Source organism: Rhipicephalus microplus, unplaced genomic scaffold (assembly GCF_043290135.1).
Source record: "Rhipicephalus microplus isolate Deutch F79 unplaced genomic scaffold, USDA_Rmic scaffold_190, whole genome shotgun sequence".
NCBI lineage: Eukaryota > Metazoa > Arthropoda > Arachnida > Ixodida > Ixodidae > Rhipicephalus > Rhipicephalus microplus.
In genome coordinates, this window is record NW_027464761.1 from 72,501 (window position 1) to 87,500 (window position 15,000).

General features: G+C 62.0%; 2 non-coding genes across 2 annotated transcripts; both read right to left on the reverse strand.

Annotated features, from left to right (window-relative positions):
• Window positions 1–1,113: 1,113 nt before the first annotated feature.
• Window positions 1,114–1,266, reverse strand: LOC142791840 (5.8S ribosomal RNA). Its single transcript, XR_012890459.1, has one exon. It is a non-coding gene; the product is annotated as a 5.8S ribosomal RNA (ribosomal RNA).
• A 1,719-nt stretch (window positions 1,267–2,985) lies between these two features.
• Window positions 2,986–4,800, reverse strand: LOC142791828 (small subunit ribosomal RNA). Its single transcript, XR_012890447.1, has one exon. It is a non-coding gene; the product is annotated as a small subunit ribosomal RNA (ribosomal RNA).
• Window positions 4,801–15,000: the final 10,200 nt, after the last annotated feature.

Below are 15,000 nucleotides of genomic sequence, written 5' to 3' on the forward strand. Positions count from 1 at the left end.
CGTGCGCTCGCCCTACCAAGTGCGCCCGCAACCCTGTACAGGGCCACTTCTTCACAAGGCTGGCAATCGGCTTCCCCGCTGCACGCGTGCGGCGCACAACCGGTGTGACGTGGAAGTGACGGGACACGTTCGTAAACCCATCGCGAACCGAGTACGACGCCCTACCAAGTGCGCCCGCAACCCTGTACAGGGTCACATCTTCACAAGGCTGGCAAGCGGCATTCCGCTGCGCGCGTGCGTCGTCCGAGCAGTTGCGTGATAAACGACCGTGTCGAAAGCCCAAACACCGCCGAGGCCAGTCGCCGCCGCCGCAAGGGCAGCCACGCAGCCTGGCGAGAGGCATCGTCTCGTGTAGCGTCGCCCCCGCCCCAACTGGAGTGGCCCAGTTTTTTGAACGGGACGGGAACTGCGAAGCACTTAGACCGACGGCGGACTACGACGAGAACGCCTTAAGCTTCGCCAACGTTTCGCCAACTCGTGCGGGAGACTTTTTCCGCTTCGCGGCAAGTCGTCGCGCCGTGCTCTCCGCATCAACCGCGTACGCAGCGAACCGCAAACGTCGGGCGCAGCCTCCTCACCTCCCTGCGCTTTGCGCGCGAACGTTCCCTGTTCGCGCGGCAAAGCCTGGAGGAGGCACGGCCCCGCAGCGTGTTCGAGCGCCCGGTCTACGGGACACCCTGCTTACTTCGTGGGCAACAAGCGCAACGCAAGGCTGCGATCTCGCGCACTTTGCGCACGGCTGGAGAAGCTTTGCTGGCCGGCTTTCGCTCCTCGTGTTTACCGTGCGTTAAAGTTGCGCGTCCGTGGCTCTCGCAGCTCTTGCGCGCCCGGTCGCAGAGAGGAGTACGCAACCTCGACCGCACTTTCCCTGCAGGCTTCCTTCCGACTCGAAGTCCTGCGGCGGTCTCAACGAGGTGCCACATCCTCAATGCAGTCGGTCGCCCCCGTTTCGGTTGGGCTCTGGCACGACGGTCGCCACCGTCTCGCCCTTGAGTGGCCGCTGTTGGCGCTCGCTGTGAGGTGTTCAGCGTGCTGTCCGTGTTGCCGACGCGGTCAAAACGAGTCGACGGCTCACGTTCCCTTGTGCGCCGAAGGCTCTCTTGATATGTGATCCGACCCTCAGACAGACGAAGCCAAGGGAAGACCCAAGGCCGCAATGTGCGTTCAAAGAATCAGTGCTCAGTGTGTCCTGCAATTCACACCAAGTCTCGCAGCTGGCTGCGTTCTTCATCGACCCGAGAACCGAGTGATCCACCGCTTAGAGTCGTGAAAAAGTGTTTGTTCAATTCCGTACAGTCAAAACCAAACGTTTCTGGCACTCGGCCAAACAGTGGCCAAGAAGGGCGCTTTTCAGCGCACGCTTGGACTCCAAAACTCTGCCGCGCCTTTTTCGGCTGCCGCAAATCGAGCAAACGGTGTGTTTCGGACGGCGTTTCGCTTTCGCTACTTGCGAGTGCTTTCGTGGTCCACCCCTCTATAAATACTCGGGAGGCGTCGAAGCCGGTTCTCCAAGCCGGACCCGTAGGTATCGTTGTGTGCTCGCTCTCATTGGCCCGCCTAACCAGAAAATGCCTGCGGTACACCCATTTGGATAAGAGTGCACGCAGATGCGGGCCTCGACGGCTACACATTTCCTCGGGCGGCCGCCTCCCGGCCTCCGTGGAGCGCGGGATGCACGGTCCCATCGACAAGCCTCTCCCGTTTTTACCGTGGCGTCGCGGTTCACCACGGCAGGCGGGTCGGTCTCCTCCGCATAAAAAGGGGGACCCCCGCTTTTTGTTCCACGAAATCGCACAAGCTTTTTTCGCATCCACGGTTTGCCACCGCACACCAAAATGCCGATCCGGCTGCCTACTTTAGCCAACAGGTGGAGCCAGGCGCGCCGTACTTGCGCGGCACTTCCCACGTCCACCGAAGTCGGTGCCAAGGACCACTTTCGGCGCCGGAGCCGCGTACGAGCCTACTCGAGGCGGAAGAACGAAGCCAGCAAGGGCCTGGCCGCAAGTGCGTTCAATTGTCGGGACGTCCAAGTCCCTCGTTCTTCCGTGCTTCCTCTTTCGGCAAGTCGTTGCGGCACCTTCCCAAAGCGCGCAGACCCGCTAATCGCGACGAGCGCGACGTGGCCGTGCCGCCTTTCCCTCGGCAGCAAGCAAAACGCCTGGCAACGTCGACGCTCCCCTAACCGCGATCTCGCACCGTGTTTCGTGTGGCGAATTCAAAAGCCGGCCGGCGCTGCTGCAACCATTACGGTCGGTACGCATACGCCGCGGAGGGCGGGACGGTCATCGGAGCGTGCGGTTCCTCCATCGAGTACTGCGCACCTCGGCCGTCGCATCGCCGTGCCATGACCGGCCGCGCGTCAACGCGAACCGGTGCCAGCGAGATCCCTCGCCTGCAAGAACCGACCGGCAGCCTCCGTCACCCGAGGACGCGGAGGCGCTTGCCGCGGACGGCGGGACGGTATGCACTGGTGCACAGCGGACCCGTCACATCGCCAGTTCCTTGACCGACCGCCGACGCTTGTGCCGTTCCTCTCGTACTTGGCAGTCGCCGCGCGATTGTCGGGTCTCGTTCTTGCACGCTCGAACGGTCGGGAGGGCACTCGGCTGGCGTTTCGGGAACGCGCAGCCTCGCCTTCTACCGACGTAACCACGACTCGCCGTTCGCGCTCCGCCGCTCCTGTTTACAGTACTAGGCGGTCCCGCAGCGGTCGGGTCGCGCATTTCGAGCGCTTCGAGCCACGGTGCAGTGGCGGGTCGAAAGCCGACCTATGAGTGCGTTGCGCCGTTTGTACCCGCGTCCGCCACCTGGCCGACCGTCCAAGGTCGCGGTGTTGGCGTCCGCTGGGCGCAACAATTTGTCACGGGGTGCCGCTCCACATTCAGGCAGCCCCGTGGGGAAAAGCCGACCCCGCGTCCAAACGGGGTCAGCGGCAGAAAGTGTCGGGCGCAGACGCAGCTGAGGCGCTCACCCTTCACAATCCGTTAATGATCCTTCCGCAGGTTCACCTACGGAAACCTTGTTACGACTTTTACTTCCTCTAAATGATCAAGTTTGGTCATCTTTCCAACAGACCGGCGCAACCGAAAGGCCGCGCCGGACATCGGTCCGAAGACCTCACTAAATCATTCAATCGGTAGTAGCGACGGGCGGTGTGTACAAAGGGCAGGGACGTAATCAACGCGAGCTTATGACTCGCGCTTACTGGGAATTCCTCGTTCAAGGGGAACAATTGCAAGCCCCTATCCCAATCACGAAAGAAGTTCCACGGGTTACCCAGTCTTTTCAGACAGGGATAAAGACACGCTGCTTCCTTCAGTGTAGCGCGCGTGCGGCCCCGGACATCTAAGGGCATCACAGACCTGTTATTGCTCTGTTTCGTGCGGCTAGGAGCCGCTTGTCCCTCTAAGAAGGTTGTAAGGTGCTGGGAACCCCGCACCTATTTAATAGGCTAGAGTCTCGTTCGTTATCGGAATTAACCAGACAAATCGCTCCACCAACTAAGAACGGCCATGCACCACCATCCACCGAATCAAGAAAGAGCTCTCAATCTGTCAATCCTCCCAGTGTCCGGGCCGGGTAAGTTTTCCCGTGTTGAGTCAAATTAAGCCGCAGGCTCCACTCCTGGTGGTGCCCTTCCGTCAATTCCTTTAAGTTTCAGCTTTGCAACCATACTTCCCCCGGAACCCAAATACTTTGGTTTCCCGGAAGCTGCCCGCCGAGTCATTTGAGTAACTCAGGCGGATCGCTGGTTGGCATCGTTTATGGTCAGAACTAGGGCGGTATCTGATCGCCTTCGAACCTCTGACTTTCGTTCTTGATCAATGAAAACATTCTTGGCAAATGCTTTCGCAGTAGTTCGTCTTGCGACGGTCCAAGAATTTCACCTCTAGCGCCGCAATACGAATGCCCCCGTCCGTCCCTCTTAATCATTACCTCGTATTCCAAAAACCAACAGAACAGAAACGAGGTCTTGTTCTATTATTCCATGCAAGTTTATTCAGGCGACTCGCCTGCGTTGAGCACTCTAATTTTTTCAAAGTAAAAGCACCGGCCATCTCGAGGCACACAATGAAGTGCACCAAGAAAGAACCGGCATGATGTTCAGTCCGAGCCGTCGCATCGGGTAGATGCACTACTCGTCTGGAACTGAGATCCAACTACGAGCTTTTTAACCGCAGCAGCTTTAGTATACGCTATTGGAGCTGGAATTACCGCGGCTGCTGGCACCAGACTTGCCCTCCAATTGATCCTCGTTAAAGGATTTAGAGTGTACTCATTTCAATTACGGGGCCTCAAAAGAGTCCCGTATTGTTATTTTTCGTCACTACCTCCCCGTGCCGGGAGTGGGTAATTTGCGCGCCTGCTGCCTTCCTTGGATGTGGTAGCCGTTTCTCAGGCTCCCTCTCCGGAATCGAACCCTGATTCTCCGTTACCCGTAACAACCATGGTAAGCAAGTAACCTACCATCGAAAGTTGATAAGGCAGACACTTGAAAGAAACGTCGCCGGCTCGTGGCCATGCGATCAGCACAAAGTTATCCAGAGTCACCACACAATACGGGCCGAAACCCGATCGATCTTGGTCTAATAAAAGCACCCGTTACCCAAAGGGCTCCAGGCTCACTGCATGTATTAGCTCTAGAATTGCCACAGTTATCCAAGTAGGAAGAAACGATCTAAGGAACCATAACTGATTTAATGAGCCATTCGCGGTTTCGCCTTATTTCGGCATGTACTTAGACATGCATGGCTTAATCTTTGAGACAAGCATATGATTACTGGCAGGATCAACCAGGTAATCGTTCGACTGCGCGTCCGTCCTCGCCTTCGGCGGGCCGGACGCAGTCTGTGTGCGGCGGAGGCCACCTTCAGGCGCCCCAACACGCTTATTTTGCACTCCGAGATGACGGCGTTCGAGCTCGCTACGGCACAACCTTCCCGAAAGACGAGTGGGAGCCGTGCGGCAAGAAGCACGTTCATGCTCGCTCTTTTTCGTTGCATCGACTCGGTCGCGCCGTGCGGGTTGCCCAAGCCCGCTGCACTGTCGGTGGACCGGCCGGAACTAGCAACGGAGCCGAGACTGCAAAGCCGCCAGACGACGGGTCACGCCCGCGTCTTCGGCGCTTTCGCATCTGAATCGCCCGAGGACGACACGGAACACACCTCGATATCGTGGTAAAACGGCACCGTCCGACAACCAGCCCCTAACGCATCAAGCGGATGAGGCTGCAGACGACTGCCGTGGATTCCCCTGGAGCAGACCCGAGGACACGCTTGACGAGGCCGAAGCCCGCCGCATATCAGACACCCGGTCGCTTTCGCGTACGCCGCTCACGAGAACCCCCACATAATAGCAGCGATAAGTACCCAGACCTCCTTGGGCACTAATACGAGCGTACTCGAGAAAATTTCACCGCGGGTGTGCCCCGAAACGTGTGGCACGTTGAGCGTGCCACAAGTCTACGTCGCTCTCAAACCCGCCGAGGTCGTAGAATTTGCGACCCTACTCACGAAATTCCCACCGAGGATACGGCCGCAAACGTACCGCACCTTGGGTAGGCCACGAGTTTGTGCAACACTACGCTGACGGCACAGCACCGAGGTCGTGCGCGCACGCACGGGAAAATTCCGCCGCGGTTTCTGCCGAAAACGTGAGGCACCACGACTCTCCGCAAGTTCGCGTCGACTGCGAAAGACCGAAGTCGTGAACGACGTGTCCGCTACTCGCCGCCGACACGCTGGACACCAAACGTACAACGACTCGACGGCGTCGTAGAGGCCCACGACGCGGTTTTCCTTAACGACGTCTCGGCGTGGCACCGACAGGTTAGAACGGCCGACCAACGTTCCCTGTCCGCCGTTCGGCTCAGTCGAAGGGCTCGGCGACTTCGGCAACGCTGCGAAGCCGCACGGTGACGCACGCCATGTCCCCATTTTTTTTTTTTTCTTTCTGCGTCTGCCGGGGTGCCCCTATAATAGCAGCGATAAGCACCCAGACCGCCGTGGGTCGCTCGCCCCGGCTGACGTGGTTTTTCGTACTCCTGCGGCGGTCGCCGTCAAGCACGTCCAAATACGCTACTTTCGTGGGCGCATTCACGCTCTTTCGCTTCGCCGGAGTGCCAGCACTCACTCTGCCAAAAACGGCGAACATCCGAGCGGCGGTTCCCACTTTTGCGTCGGCGTCGCAAACCCCGCCCCGGCAGACGAGGTTTGCCGTACTCGTGCGACGGTGGCCGGCGGGCACGTCGAAAGACGCCGATATCGTGCGCGAATTGGCGCACCTTGGCTTCACCGGAGTGCCGCCACTGACTCCTCCAAAAACGGCGAAGATCCGAGCGGCGCTTCCCACTTTCGCATCGGCGTCCCGAACTCCGCCCCGGCTGACGCGGTTTACCGTACTCGTGCGACGGTCGCCGGCGAGCACGTGGAAAGACGCCGATATCGTGCCCGAATCGGCTCCGTTCGGCTTCGCCGGAGTGCCAGCACTGGCTCGGCGAAAGACGACGAACATCCGAGCGACGGTTCTCACTATTGCGTACGCGTCGCAAACCCCGCCCCGGCAGACGCACTTTGCCGTACTCGTGCGACGGTCGCCGGCGAGCACGTAGAAAGACGCCGATATCGTGCCGGAATCGGCCCCGTTTGGCTTCGCCGGAGTGCCAGCACTCACTCGGCCACAAACGGCGAACATCCGAGCGGCGGTTCCCACTTAGCCGTCGGCGTCCCGAACTCCGCCCCGGCAGACGCGGTTGCCGAGCTCGTGCGACTAGCGACCGCGAAGCCGTCTCGCGACGCCGCTTTCGTGCGCGGCTCCCACTGCGACCTGGGTCACCCGAGGTCGACGAGCAAGAAAGAATGTCGAAAAAAATTTTTTTTTTTTTTGCGTCTGCCGGGGTGCCCCTATAATAGCAGCGATAAGCACCCAGACCGCCATGGGTCGCTCGCCCCGGCTGACGTGGTTTTTCGTTTTCCTGCGGTGGTCGTCGTCAAGCACGTCCAAACACGCCACTTTCGTGGGCGCATTCGCGCTCTTTCGCTTCGCCGGAGTGCCAGCACTCACTCTGCCAAAAACGGCGAACATCCTAGTGGCGGTTCCCACTTTTGCGTCGGCGTCGCCAACCCCGCCCCGGCATACGCGGTTTGCCGTACTCGTGCGGCGGTGGCCGGCGGGCACGTCGAAAGACACCGATATCGTGCGCGAGTCGATGCTTCTTGGTCTCGCAGGAGGGCCGCCACTCACTCCTGCAAAAACGGCGAAGATCCGAGCGGCGCTTCCCACTTTTTCGTCGGCATCGCAAACCTCGCCCCGGCAGACGCGCTTTGCCGTACTCGTGCGACGGTCGCCGGCGAGCACGTCGAAATACGCCGATATCGTGCCCGAATCGGCCCCGTTTCGCTTCGCCGGAGTGCCAGCACTCACTCGGCCAAAAACGGCGAACATCCGAGCAGCGGTACCCACTTAGCCGTCGGCATCCCGAACTCCGCGCCGGCTGACGCGGTTGCCGAGCTCGTGCGACTAGCGACCGCGAACGCGTCTCGCGACGCCGCTTTCGTGCGCGGCTCCCATTGCGACCTGGGTTACCCGAGCTCGACCAGCAAAAAAGAAGGTCGAAAAAAAATTTTTTTTTTCTGCGTCTGCCGGGGTGCCCCTATAATAGCAGCGATAAGCACCCAGACCGCCGTGGGTCGCTCGCCCCGGCTGACGTGGTTTTTCGTACTCCTGCAGCGGTCGCCGTCAAGCACGTCCAAATACGCCACTTTCGTGGGCGCTTTCGCGCTCTTTCGCGTCGCCGGTGTGCCAGCACTCACTCTGCCAAAAACGGCGAACATCCTAGTGGCGGTTCCCACTTTTGCGTCGGCGTCGCCAACCCCGCCCCGGCATACGCGGTTTGCCGTACTCGTGCGGCGGTGGCCGGCGGGCACGTCGAAAGACACCGATATCGTGCGCGAGTCGATGCTTCTTGGTCTCGCAGGAGGGCCGCCACTCACTCCTGCAAAAACGGCGAAGATCCGAGCGGCGCTTCCCACTTTTTCGTCGGCATCGCAAACCTCGCCCCGGCAGACGCGCTTTGCCGTACTCGTGCGACGGTCGCCGGCGAGCACGTCGAAATACGCCGATATCGTGCCCGAATCGGCCCCGTTTCGCTTCGCCGGAGTGCCAGCACTCACTCGGCCAAAAACGGCGAACATCCGAGCAGCGGTACCCACTTAGCCGTCGGCATCCCGAACTCCGCGCCGGCTGACGCGGTTGCCGAGCTCGTGCGACTAGCGACCGCGAACGCGTCTCGCGACGCCGCTTTCGTGCGCGGCTCCCATTGCGACCTGGGTTACCCGAGCTCGACCAGCAAAAAAGAAGGTCGAAAAAAAATTTTTTTTTTCTGCGTCTGCCGGGGTGCCCCTATAATAGCAGCGATAAGCACCCAGACCGCCGTGGGTCGCTCGCCCCGGCTGACGTGGTTTTTCGTACTCCTGCAGCGGTCGCCGTCAAGCACGTCCAAATACGCCACTTTCGTGGGCGCTTTCGCGCTCTTTCGCGTCGCCGGTGTGCCAGCACTCACTCTGCCAAAAACGGCCAACATCCGAGCGGCGGTTCCCACTTTTGCGTCGGCGTCGTAAACCCCGCCCCGGCAGACGCGGTTTGCCCTACTCGTTCGACGGTCGCCGGCGAGCGCGTCGAAAGACGCCGATATCGTGCGCTAATTGGCGCTCCTTGGCTTCTCCGGAGTGCCGCCACTCACTCCTCCAAAAACGGCGAAGATCCGAGCGGCGTTCTCCACTTTCGCATCGGCGTCCCGAACTCCGCCCGGGCTGACGCGGTTTACCGTACTCGTGCGACGGTCGCCGCCGGGCACGTCGAAAGACGCCGATATCGTGCCGTAATCGGCCCCGTTTGGCTTCGCCCGAGTGCCAGCACTCACTCGGCCAAAAACGGCGAACATCCGAGCAGCGTTTCCCACTTTCGCATCGGCGTCCCGAAGCCCGCCCCGGCAGACGCGGTTTGCCCTACTCGAGCGACGGTCGCCGGCGATCACGTCGAAAGGCGCCGAATTCGTGCACGAATCGATGCTTCTTGGTCTCGCAGGAGGGCCGCCACTCACTCCTGCAAAAACGGCGAAGATCCGAGTTGCGCTTCCCACTTTTTCGTCGGCGTCCCGAACTACGCCCCGGCTGACGCGGTTTACCGTACTCGTGCGACGGTCGCCGGCGGGCACTTCAAAATACGCCGATTTCGTGGGCGCATTCACGCTGTTTCGCTTCCCCGGAGTGCCAACACTCACTCTGCCGAAAGCGGCGATCATCCGAGCGGCGGTTCCCACTTTTGCGTCGGCTTCGCAAACGGCGCCCCGGCAGACGCGCTCGTGCGACGTACTCGTGCGACGGTCGCCGGCGAGCACGTCGAAAGACGCCGATATCGTGCTCGAATCGACCCCGTTTCGCTTCGCCGGAGTGCTGCCAGTCACGGCGCAGAAAACGGCGAACAAGTGTTTTTTTTTTTTTTTCCTAGAATTTGTGTTATAGAAGGCACATTTGATATCGGACGATAATTTTCAACTTTATCACGCGCACCGATTTTCGTGTAGAGGTTTGCAAGTTTATGGGAATTTCTCCACTTGGAATAATGCGATTTAGTAGTACTACGAGAACTTCATGGATGTACTCAAGGGTACGGGGCAAGTCAGTTACGTCAACACCTGCAGATTTTTTACACTTCAAACTGAAAATTGTTGGTTGTGAGTCCTCGTGTGATATTAAAGGCCGATTCGCTAACACATAGAACAAAGAAAGAAAGGAAGAAAAAACGCCCGCGCTCGCTCAAGAAACCTGGGTTCGCAACAAGTGGCAACAACAAGCAACCGAGCGAGTGCGCCAAAACCCGTGGCGGCCGAACAAACGCGAAGTCCCAACCGCGTCAGCCGGGGCGGCACGGGACAGGAAAAATCACTTCAGCCGGGGCGGCGGGGCACCGAATAAACCTCGTCACCTCGTCGCAGGATAAAAGAGGAAACAAAAAGTCTAAACAGCGTCTGCTGGAGCGAATGCGTAATAAAACAACAACAACAACAAAAAAAAACACCCGCGCTCAAGAAGTCTGCAATCCTCACAAAAGGCGACTGTGACCGAGCAGCGTCAGCCGGGGCCGTGCGGAAACGGAAAAACCGCGACTACCGGGGCGTCGAGGCACCGAAAAATCCACTTCAGCCGCGGCGAAAAAAAAAAAACAAAAAGAAAGACGGAGGGGGGGGGGGGGAACCACGTCTGCCGGGGCGAAGGAAAAAAAAAAACGCGTCTGCCGGGGCGAGCCCGGGTGCGGCACCACCGGGAAAACTGTGGCAAACAGACATGGCGATCGAGTGAGTGGGCCGCCAGCCAGGCTCAGCCAAAAAGTGCAAAGTCCGAACTGCGTCAGCCGGGGCGGCAAAAACCGCGTCAGCCGGGGCGGCGCAAAAAACCGCGTCTGCCGGGGCGGCACGAAACCGCGTCAGCCGGGGCGGGGCGAAAACTGCGTCAGCCGGGGCGAAAAGAAAAAAAAAAAACGCGTCTGCCGGGGCAAGCCCGGGTGCGGCACCACCGGGAAAACTGTGGCAAACAGACATGGCGATCGAGTGAGTGGGCCGCCAGCCAGGCACAGCCGAAAAGTGCAAAGTCCGAACCGTGTCAGCCGGGGCGACGCAAAAACCGCGTCAGCCGGGGCGGCGCGAAAACCGCGTCAGCCGGGGCGGCACGAAACCGCGTCAGCCGGGGCGGCGCGAAAACTGCGTCAGCCGGGGCGGCGCGAAAACCTCGTCAGCCGGGGCGAGCGAAAAGGGGGGGGGGGGGGAACCACGTCTGCCGGGGCGAAAGAAAAAAAAAACGCGTCTGCCGGGGCGAGCCCGGGTGCGGCACCACCGGGAAGACTGTGGCAAACAGACATGGCGATCGAGTGAGTGGGCCGCCAGCCAGGCTCAGCCCAAAAAGTGCCAAGTCCGAACTGCGTCAGCCGGGGCGGCAAAAACCGCGTCAGCCGGGGCGGCGCGAAAACCGCGTCTGCCGGGGCGGCGCGAAAACTGCGTCAGCCGGGGCGAGCCCGGGTGCGGCACCACCGGGAAAACTGTGGCTAACAGACATGGCGATCGAGTGAGTGGGCCACCAGCCAGGCTCAGCCAAAAAGTGCCAAGTCCGAACTGCGTCAGCCGGGGCGGCAAAAACCGCGTCAGCCGGGGCGGCGCAAAAAAACCGCGTCTGCCGGGGCGGCACGAAACCGCGTCAGCCGGGGCGGCGCGAAAACTGCGTCAGCCGGGGCGAAAGAAAAAAAAAAACGCGTCTGCCGGGGCGAGCCCGGGTGCGGCACCACCGGGAAAACTGTGGCAAACAGACATGGCGATCGAGTGAGTGGGCCGCCAGCCAGGCACAGCCGAAAAGTGCTAAGTCCGAACTGCGTCTGCCGGGGCGGCACGAAACCGCGTCAGCCGGGGCGGCGCGAAAACCGCGTCTGCCGGGGCGGCACGAAACCGCGTCAGCCGGGGCGGCGCGAAAACTGCGTCAGCCGGGGCGAGCCCGGGTGCGGCACCACCGGGAAAACTGTGGCAAACAGACATGGCGATCGAGTGAGTGGGCCGCCAGCCAGGCACAGCCGAAAAGTGCTAAGTCCGAACTGCGTCTGCCGGGGCGGCACGAAACCGCGTCAGCCGGGGCGGCGCGAAAACCGCGTCTGCCGGGGCGGCACGAAACTGCGTCAGCCGGGGCGGCGCGAAAACTGCGTCAGCCGGGGCGAGCCCGGGTGCGGCACCACCGGGAAAACTGTGGCAAACAGACATGGCGATCGAGTGAGTGGGCCGCCAGCCAGGCACAGCCGAAAAGTGCTAAGTCCGAACTGCGTCAGCCGGGGCGGCAAAAACCGCGTCAGCCGGGGCGGCGCAAAAAACCGCGTCTGCCGGGGCGGCACGAAACCGCGTCAGCCGGGGCGGCGCGAAAACTGCGTCAGCCGGGGCGAAAGAAAAAAAAAAAAACGCGTCTGCCGGGGCGAGCCCGGGTGCGGCACCACCGGGAAAACTGTGGCAAACAGACATGGCGATCGAGTGAGTGGGCCGCCAGCCAGGCACAGCCGAAAAGTGCTAAGTCCGAACTGCGTCTGCCGGGGCGGCACGAAACCGCGTCAGCCGGGGCGGCGCGAAAACCGCGTCTGCCGGGGCGGCACGAAACCGCGTCAGCCGGGGCGGCGCGAAAACTGCGTCAGCCGGGGCGAGCCCGGGTGCGGCACCACCGGGAAAACTGTGGCAAACAGACATGGCGATCGAGTGAGTGGGCCGCCAGCCAGGCACAGCCGAAAAGTGCTAAGTCCGAACTGCGTCTGCCGGGGCGGCACGAAACCGCGTCAGCCGGGGCGGCGCGAAAACCGCGTCTGCCGGGGCGGCGCGAAAACTGCGTCAGCCGGGGCGAGCCCGGGTGCGGCACCACCGGGAAAACTGTGGCAAACAGACATGGCGATCGAGTGAGTGGGCCGCCAGCCAGGCACAGCCGAAAAGTGCAAAGTCCGAACCGTGTCAGCCGGGGCGACGCAAAAACCGCGTCAGCCGGGGCGGCGCGAAAACCGCGTCAGCCGGGGCGGCACGAAACCGCGTCAGCCGGGGCGGCGCGAAAACTGCGTCAGCCGGGGCGGCGCGAAAACCTCGTCAGCCGGGGCGAGCGAAAAGGGGGGGGGGGGGGAACCACGTCTGCCGGGGCGAAAGAAAAAAAAAACGCGTCTGCCGGGGCGAGCCCGGGTGCGGCACCACCGGGAAGACTGTGGCAAACAGACATGGCGATCGAGTGAGTGGGCCGCCAGCCAGGCTCAGCCCAAAAAGTGCCAAGTCCGAACTGCGTCAGCCGGGGCGGCAAAAACCGCGTCAGCCGGGGCGGCGCGAAAACCGCGTCTGCCGGGGCGGCGCGAAAACTGCGTCAGCCGGGGCGAGCCCGGGTGCGGCACCACCGGGAAAACTGTGGCTAACAGACATGGCGATCGAGTGAGTGGGCCACCAGCCAGGCTCAGCCAAAAAGTGCCAAGTCCGAACTGCGTCAGCCGGGGCGGCAAAAACCGCGTCAGCCGGGGCGGCGCAAAAAAACCGCGTCTGCCGGGGCGGCACGAAACCGCGTCAGCCGGGGCGGCGCGAAAACTGCGTCAGCCGGGGCGAAAGAAAAAAAAAAACGCGTCTGCCGGGGCGAGCCCGGGTGCGGCACCACCGGGAAAACTGTGGCAAACAGACATGGCGATCGAGTGAGTGGGCCGCCAGCCAGGCACAGCCGAAAAGTGCTAAGTCCGAACTGCGTCTGCCGGGGCGGCACGAAACCGCGTCAGCCGGGGCGGCGCGAAAACCGCGTCTGCCGGGGCGGCACGAAACCGCGTCAGCCGGGGCGGCGCGAAAACTGCGTCAGCCGGGGCGAGCCCGGGTGCGGCACCACCGGGAAAACTGTGGCAAACAGACATGGCGATCGAGTGAGTGGGCCGCCAGCCAGGCACAGCCGAAAAGTGCTAAGTCCGAACTGCGTCTGCCGGGGCGGCACGAAACCGCGTCAGCCGGGGCGGCGCGAAAACCGCGTCTGCCGGGGCGGCACGAAACCGCGTCAGCCGGGGCGGCGCGAAAACTGCGTCAGCCGGGGCGAGCCCGGGTGCGGCACCACCGGGAAAACTGTGGCAAACAGACATGGCGATCGAGTGAGTGGGCCGCCAGCCAGGCACAGCCGAAAAGTGCTAAGTCCGAACTGCGTCAGCCGGGGCGGCAAAAACCGCGTCAGCCGGGGCGGCGCAAAAAACCGCGTCTGCCGGGGCGGCACGAAACCGCGTCAGCCGGGGCGGCGCGAAAACTGCGTCAGCCGGGGCGAAAGAAAAAAAAAACGCGTCTGCCGGGGCGAGCCCGGGTGCGGCACCACCGGGAAAACTGTGGCAAACAGACATGGCGATCGAGTGAGTGGGCCGCCAGCCAGGCACAGCCGAAAAGTGCTAAGTCCGAACTGCGTCTGCCGGGGCGGCACGAAACCGCGTCAGCCGGGGCGGCGCGAAAACCGCGTCTGCCGGGGCGGCACGAAACCGCGTCAGCCGGGGCGGCGCGAAAACTGCGTCAGCCGGGGCGAGCCCGGGTGCGGCACCACCGGGAAAACTGTGGCAAACAGACATGGCGATTGAGTGAGTGGGCCGCCAGCCAGGCACAGCCGAAAAGTGCTAAGTCCGAACTGCGTCTGCCGGGGCGGCACGAAACCGCGTCAGCCGGGGCGGCGCGAAAACCGCGTCTGCCGGGGCGGCACGAAACCGCGTCAGCCGGGGCGGCGCGAAAACTGCGTCAGCCGGGGCGAGCCCGGGTGCGGCACCACCGGGAAAACTGTGGCAAACAGACATGGCGATCGAGTGAGTGGGCCGCCAGCCAGGCACAGCCGAAAAGTGCTAAGTCCGAACTGCGTCTGCCGGGGCGGCACGAAACCGCGTCAGCCGGGGCGGCGCGAAAACCGCGTCTGCCGGGGCGGCACGAAACCGCGTCAGCCGGGGCGGCGCGAAAACTGCGTCAGCCGGGGCGAGCCCGGGTGCGGCACCACCGGGAAAACTGTGGCAAACAGACATGGCGATCGAGTGAGTGGGCCGCCAGCCAGGCACAGCCGAAAAGTGCTAAGTCCGAACTGCGTCTGCCGGGGCGGCACGAAACCGCGTCAGCCGGGGCGGCGCGAAAACCGCGTCTGCCGGGGCGGCACGAAACCGCGTCAGCCGGGGCGGCGCGAAAACTGCGTCAGCCGGGGCGAGCCCGGGTGCGGCACCACCGGGAAAACTGTGGCAAACAGACATGGCGATCGAGTGAGTGGGCCGCCAGCCAGGCACAGCCGAAAAGTGCTAAGTCCGAACTGCGTCAGCCGGGGCGGCAAAAACCGCGTCAGCCGGGGCGGCGCAAAAACCGCGTCTGCCGGGGCGAAATAAAAAAAAAAAACAAAGAAAAAAGCCCGCGCTTAATCAAAAGAAAACAAAGAAAAAAGCTTGCGCTTAATCAAAAGAAAACAAACA